The 8,007-nt window shown below is 37.5% G+C and overlaps 1 long non-coding RNA gene across 1 annotated transcript; it reads right to left on the minus strand.

Annotated features, from left to right (window-relative positions):
* Window positions 1-3,229: 3,229 nt before the first annotated feature.
* Window positions 3,230-7,290, minus strand: LOC149193364 (uncharacterized). The gene is made up of 2 exons (XR_016254945.1): window positions 7,198-7,290; window positions 3,230-3,322 (listed from the first exon to the last, which is right to left on the minus strand). It is a non-coding gene; the product is annotated as an uncharacterized LOC149193364 (long non-coding RNA).
* Between the last annotated feature and the right edge of the window lie 717 nt (window positions 7,291-8,007).

Here is an 8,007-nt window from a genome sequence, read left to right on the forward strand (position 1 = left end):
AGTTGGCACTTCGTACTAGTGGGTCCTAGCAAACAATCTAAGGGATTTGGTGTTTCATGTGAGTGGGTGTTCTCACAAATATTGATGTAATAGTGTAGGAGCTCATATTTACATCATAATACAAACAAGCTTTGGTGGTTTTTCTCCCAGAAGGGTTTCCATGTTAAACCTCTATGTCTTATGTGTGTAACACTCATGGTATGTATTTGTATTGTTGGTATATGATATGTTGTTGATGGTCACATGAATAATTTCCAATCTTGAATTTGAAATTATAAATTGGCATAAATTAAAATTAGCCTTAAATACTGATTCATCCCCCCTTTCAACATTAAACATTGTTTCCAGGAAAGTCAGCTTAGACAGAGCCAAGCCCATTCAAAATAGGAAAAACAATATATATTGGCAACTTGGACTCCTCCTCAAGACACCAATTCACACTCTCTTGTGAAGAATTGTTTCTAGGCATTCTAGTAGAGATCAAGAAGGAAAAGGAGGATAAAGAAGAAGAGGAATTACATTGCTTCTCTCTCTCTCAGCTCGCTTGTGTGGGTACTCTCTTTATTTTGGCTTGAATTTTTTTGGGTAGTTCTTTTGCAGGGGGCAGAATTCTAGGTAGTTGCAGGGGTTGAAATTCTAGGGAAACTGGTAACTACAAGAAGGATGAAATTTCTAGTTCAAATAAGGCAGAGTGAATTTCTATATTAAAATGGGAGGCTTGACTTGGAGGGTTTGACCAATTTTCACCATAGGTCTAGGTGTGTCTCTTGTTGAGAAAACTAATTTCTCTATTAAAAAGGTTATTGGGTTATTCACCTTGGTGGGTTTTCCTAGGGTAAATATTGTCTTATCTTTGTGATTTATGATGTATACTATTCTACTTTTCTTATATGGTTGAATTTATAAAGTATAATTGTTTAATGATATATTGTAATAATTTAAGAGAATATCTACATCAAAAGTAATTATCGATATTTTAGAAATATTGTGCCAGTCTATATTGCACTTAGAAAATATAGTCATCAACAATTTCCAACCATGGTTGTCCCAAAATCTGAGGGGTAGCCTCCCAAAGAGGACCTTTGATGTAGGACCATAAAACTAGCTAGTTATTCCTAGGAATGTACATCAATCACTACGTCTTCTACGATTCCTTCAGGTTTTGCAGTAGAAAAATATACAAGTTGTAACACTATAAATTTTTTCCTATGGCCTATTAACGCTAATGTTTCCATGGTTTGGCTTGTGGAATGTCCAAGAGTCACATGTGGAATAGGAAAATTCACATGTAAACTCAAAAATCACTAGGAGAAGTCCAAGAGTCTTGTAGAAGTTCAAGAGTCACTTGGAAGTCTAATAGTCATGAGGGAATCTCAAGAGTCATGAGGATATGAAAAGTCATTCCTCTTGCTATAAATACACCCTCATAACTCGAGGAAAGGGATTTTGGAGGCTTAGCCTTAGATTCTCTAGCATAGCACAGGAGAGAAGATCATTCTTTGGAGAAGAAAGAAATGACTTAATGATCAAATATTGGAGCTAGTGGCTCATACTTGTAACAATGTACTTGGATAGTTCACTTAATAATTAGAATCTCGCTAATCCAACACATTTTCATGCATGTATCATGAATATTGTAACACTATTCTTTAGATTTTTTTTGGTAAATGTTTTGTTCATATGTACTAAGGAAATTGAACTACTTCATTAGCTTTGGTACTTATCTTGTTGAAGGTGTGTTGTATTTCCTTTAATGTTCGTTGTGTCTATGTGAACTATTTCACTATATAACTAACGAATATTTCCTAGCTCTCATGTGCTTCTCTTAGGATAGTACTATTATTTTCCTTCTAGAGACTCACTCTTACTTCCCTCTTGTGAAAGTATCCTCTTACACATTGTAATTGGTGTTTCACAATGTCAACTTTCTTGTTGATTTCAAAGGATTTCTGCATACTCTCGTGTTATTCATTGCAGCCAAGGCAAACGTTAAGTTTTGGTTGTTGAGTTGATACTTTGGATGGGGCTCCTACTCTAAACATTGTGAGGTCTAATTGAGACTTTACATCAGAGATACCCCTTGGTTGATGAATTTCCAACACCATCAACACAAACCCTTACTATCTTTTGTTGATATATTAGGTGATGAATTTCCAACACCATCAACACAAACCCTTACTATCATTCATATATATATATATATATATATATATATATATAACAACATTTTGAGTTTAAATATATTGATTTTTTAAAAGGAGAAACTCATGGGTTTTATAGTCTATTCCATAATGTGTGAAGCGACTCTTATTTAATTTTGGTGTGTGATTTTGGGTTTTAAGATATAATTTTTTATAAGTATTTTTTAATATTTAGTTACGAGTAAAAAGGACCAAGGTTTATATCAAATCCTTTACTATGGTTCTTATTTCATTGAAATTTTTATTTTCTCTATGAACCCATTTAGGGGTTCTTAAATTAATGAGTTTTCGAATCAATATTTGCCCTTTGAAGAATTCATTAAAGAGGTTATGTTTATGGGTTCTTCCTTGTTCATTATTTAGAAGTATAAATTTGGTTTATTGCTAGTCTATGCGATAGGATTTATAGTATAAATATTGTAACCTATTAAATATTTTTTTATTTAAAATCTATTTAAAATTTCTGTTATAGATTTATAGAAGCATAGTTTCTTCTTTGTTTGTAGATAGGGTTAAAAGCCTCATATTCAAATAGGTTTAGAATCCAGTGAACAAATAATTATATGGTATTTTCATGGCTTATAAATATGTGGAATTTATAACTTGACACTGTCGTGGCTTATTTGTCATTTTATCATAGTTATGACTTATATTCTAATATAACCTTCATTGTATATTCTATTATAACCCCACAAAATTTTCTTCCATATACTCACCGGTAATTCTACTTCAACTTTATTACAACAAATTTTTCAATTTTTGACAAATTTGTTTGTTTACACTGCAATATTCTTACTACCATGAAACTTATTCCAAGGTGTTATGTTTTACAGGTACAAAAACCGCCTCAACTACAATGTATTTTGAAAAGGATTTCTTGTTTGAAACCAGGAGGGCTGCCAAGCAGCAAGTCCCTGCCAATGCAAAAAGTCACAAAAAGTCAAAAAGTCACAAAAAGTCTCGCAGAAACGAAGGGAACGGTTCAGCTTCATCTGCCGAGTATCATTCATTCTGACATCTCCAGCAACTTCTTGAGCAATGATACCAGCGGACATCTCCAGCAACTCCTTGAGCAATGATACCAGCTGCTGCTACCAAAGAATCAGTGAGAGTGGATTTTCCTGCCACACAAAAAAGCACCAAGCTCATAGTCTTAGTGAGATTTTGATAAATAAGATGCTACCAAAGAATTAGTGAGTCTGCAAATACAGTGAATTTTCAGGTGCTCAATAGAGATCCTATTGCCAATAACTTAATAATTTTTATCATTGGAAATTCAAATAAGACAATTAACATTATATATTGAAAGTAGTGACTGTGAGGGCTCTAAATCTTCATTAGGTCTGCAAGAATGTTTAGCTAGTTGTTTCTGTACATTATACGACTTTTAGAAAGGATCCAGTGTCTATGCTTTATTTACTATTTTAAAATTTGTATTACTAATGTATACAGGAAAACCCCGGGACTAGTTTTACAGCGTAGTTTATGTTCTCGGCCAGTCTGGATTGAGAACAATTCATGCAAAAAAGATGGTAGTCCTGTCTGTTATATTACAGGCATCACCGATTTTGGGGACTGTACAGTCTGTTGTTGTGATTACCAAGCTACTTAATGCGCCACCGCCACCGCCACCCTCTGTCGCATGATCAGAAATCTTGTCACTCCGTTAATTCATTGTTCCACTGCACTGGATATCTGGGAGTCAAGCGCCTTGCATCGGTAGTAATCCTCGGTACTACTAAATTCAGAAGTTTGTTTAGAAGGGATATGGGGCCTCTGTAAGTCAACCGCTACTTCCAATAATAGCAAGGCAGCACCCTGCCCAGATACGGATCCAAAGCCCAGCACCTTAGCTTTCTCAAAATCCCACACGCTGACGGTGCCCCGCGTGACTGAAGAAGTGAGACTGGGCCAACACGTCACCGTCGCTGTTTTTAGAGACCATTGAGATAGTTTTGAGGCGTAGAGGATTTGGTTCAATGTTTACGTGAGATTTGGTTTTATAGTGTTATTGATTTGTGATTTAATTTTAAAATGATTAAGTGAGATTTGGTTTTATAGTATTCATGATTTTTTATTCAATTTTAAATAAAACTAATATATATCTGATTTTGGTTTTATATAAAACTAATAAAACTAATATATAGTATTCATGATTTTGAATAAAACTAAAAACTATATGTACCTGAGAACTGCTCCACACACTATCTATTGTATTGTATTGGGAAGGGAAGAGTCTGGCATTACAGGCCACCGTGAGGGGAGACTGCACAATCTGTTGTGATTACCACGCTCCTTCACGCGCCACCACCGCCGTTTTCAGAGATCTTGTCACGCATCGGAAATCTTAAATTGTTCTGGAAGTTAAGCGCCTTGCATCTCTACTAATTAGACCCTACCTAATTTCATCTGTCAAAACCGAATTGTAAGGCCACGTGTGATCTCTGAGAATTACAGTCGACCACGTCTCTTTTTAATCTGTCATTTTCGATAACGCTGGATCGAACCGGTGACTTCCCATAGTCAAAGCAGGTGGAGGGCATGGCAGATTTAGCTGTGCAACTGAAAATTAAAGCGGGTGGAGGACATGGCAGATTTAGCTATGCAAAAGGAAACTAAGCTCTAATGAGTGGAACGGCTGGGACTGGGATTGACTTTTGGTTTACATAAGCGCTGAAGAATGTGTTTTCCATATTTGAATGTTGCTACTCCACGCTCCGATGACAGGTGGCAAAGAAGATACCTCATAAACGTACCACAACCCTCAAAGCACGTTTAAGAAATCACCTTCAACAAATGTCATATACTGAATAAATCACCTTCAACAAATGTCATATATGGCTTGACACTTAGTCAATATGCATTCAAATGCCCATGCAGGCTGGCAGCAATGCTTAGTTTTATACTTTGGTCACGTTTCAAGTCTTTTAGTTTTACATTCATATCTCAGTGGTCTCATAGGAATTAGATAACGGGAATTGCAGGGCCGTGAGATGCGCTTCGTGAATATCCAGATATAGTGCTCTGCAAGCCCTCTCGACTACCTGCCTGATGTTTATAGTAAAAGGAATGGCGTAAAGAGGATTGAGAACATAATTCCGTTGTCTTACTCCTATCTCTGTCAAGTTGAAATATTATATCTCTCGCAGGCCTAACTCCCGAACATATGTAATATATAAACAGCTTCTGTAGAGGGAAGCATGGATATTTGGTAGAGAATGTGGTTCCCTCTGCTGTAGTTGGCCGTAAGCTCATTCCATCTATGCTCGTAACCTTGTACTGCCTTTCTTCCAGCCCCTGTAGTTACGGCCGGTTATTGCCATGTTTCTGCCGCCGGAAGGAACCTCTTTAAAAGCAAGGAGAGGACCTTAGGGATCCGAGGCCCTTCTATTGAGTCGGTGAGAAGGTCTCCTAGTTGAGTTTCTCATGCACAAGGAGGCTGTTAGGGCTCTTGAGATAAATAAAAACAAAGTTGAAATTTCGAATGTGAATAAACATCAGGTTATTGACCAGAAAAGCTGGTTGAGGCAGTGTGTGATGAATTATTTGCATGGACTGGGCTACCATGCAGGCCTCTGCAAATCAAGATGGGAACACAGTGGTGGATTCCCTGCAGGGAATTATGAGTACATAGATGTAATAATTGATGGAGACCGTTTCTTTGTGGACATTGATTTCAGAGCACAGTTTGAGATAGCCAGACCCACAACTGTATTCAATGCCTTATTGTAGGGTTTGTCCAATGTATATGTGGGCAAGGCCGAGAGATTGAAGCAGGTCATTGAGATCATGGTTTGTCCAATGTATATGTGGGCAAGGCCGAGAGATTGAAGCAGGTCATTGAGATCATGTGTGACTCTGCCAAGAAATCCCTCAAGAAAATGGGAATGCACCTGCCACCATGGAGGAAGTATAGATACATGCACACCAAATGGTTCGGTCCCTATATGGTGTGAAGGCAGAACCCCATGTTGTCATTGGCAAGGCCAAGGAGAGGATATGTGAAGCCGCAGCCAAAATAGGGGCACATTTTCTGGTTGTGGGTAGCCTTGTCCTCAACGTCTGTGCTCTTCGGCCTAATTTTGATGATGAATTGCGCTCTTAATTAAGTCGGTGTCGGTGTTATTGACAATTTGCAGTGAAGCCAAGGAATTACAGGACAGCGCAGAGTAGCCAGAATCCGGGGAAAAGACGAGCACAGCGCAGAGTAGCCAGAATCCGGGGAAAAAGTATTTACTATGCCGAGTCAAAAAATGAATTCGGCAGGGTAGGAGAGAAGGGAAGCCTGCCATTCCACTCAAGCAGGCAGGGCTCTACGAAGCTTTGGAATAGCTTTGGAATAAACGGCAGCCAGCAGAATTCATATTAGCAGGGGCTACCGAAGGAATGAAATCCTCCTAGTCTCTTCAAGGATTTCTGACAGGTATTTTGCATTCGCTCAGTCTCGCTCAGTCTTTTCAAGGTTTCTGTCAGTATTGTGCATTCGCTCTGCAGTTATCCATAATCAATTTGCATTCACTCAGTCTCGCTCAGTCTTTTCAAGGTTTCTGTCACGGATTGTGCATTCACTCTGCAGTTATCCATAATCAATTTGTATCCCTGTAGCATCCAAAATAATTTCCATATTCAATTTGTATCCCTATAGCATCCAAAATAATTTTAGGTTAATTACAAGTGCTATATTTTGTTTAACTTAATTACATGTGCTATATTTCGTTTAACTTGAATTACATAAATATTCATTTTCAGCATTCAGAGTTTTGTTTAACTTAATTACATGTGCTATATTTCGTTTAACTTGAATTACATAAATATCCATTTTCAGCATTCAGAGTTTTGTTTAACTTAATTCCATGTGCTATATTTCGTTTAACTTGAATTACATAAATATCCATTTTCAGCATTCAGAGTTCAAACCCTGTTTCCCACTGAATTAGTATCAAAATGAATTTTAACAGCTTTCTCTATTTCATTAATGCTACTTACAATTACTTACAATTTCTGTAGACGATTCCTGTCAAAGTCTCCTACAGCTCAAAGTCACCTGGTTCTTCTTCCATCTCTAGATGATGAAGGTTGAACTGGGATTCAGCGGCTTCTTCCATTGTGGCATAGCTGAGATAGTCTCAGAGATCTTGCACTGAATTAGTATCAAAATGAATTTTAACAGCTTTCTCTATTTCATTAATGCTACTTACAATTACTTACAATTTCTGTAGACGATTCCTGTCAAATTCTCCTACAGCTCAAAGTCACCTGGTTCTTCTTCCATCTCTAGATGATGAAGGCTGAACTAGGATTCAGCAGCTTCTTCCATTGTGGCATAGCTGAGATAGTCTCAGAGATCTCTTACAAGAGGAAAGAGATCCTAAATAGACAACGATCCCAGCACCCCCATATGGGCATCTTCATGCAAGGCATCCTCTCGCCACGCCCATGAGCGCTCCTCTCGCCACACTCAACTTCATGCAAGCCACCTGTCTTTCCATCTTCATGCAACAACCAAAGTTTATAAAACGTAGGCAATGAAAAAATAATAAACATTAAAAGTTACGGAATTAATGCTAACATTAGTTCAATTGTTAGTTTATCGGAAGTAAACGAGAATAAATTAATGAATATAACCTATGTTTTTGCCTCCCCACCTCGGGAAGAGGCCAAATAAGATGGTGGAAGAGGTTGCAGTGTAAAATATTATGAGCTTGATTACAAACTTTGGTTATTGCGTATTGTTAAGCAGCTGAACTAATGCTTATGCGCGTCATTCTGATTACTATAGTCCCTGACCATTGCCAGATGGCAGGGA

This window comes from Pinus tabuliformis, chromosome 2_2 (genome assembly GCF_031772625.1).
Source record: "Pinus tabuliformis cultivar Carrire ecotype Pingquan chromosome 2_2, CPIR1, whole genome shotgun sequence".
In the NCBI taxonomy this organism is placed as follows: Eukaryota; Viridiplantae; Streptophyta; class Pinopsida; order Pinales; family Pinaceae; genus Pinus; species Pinus tabuliformis.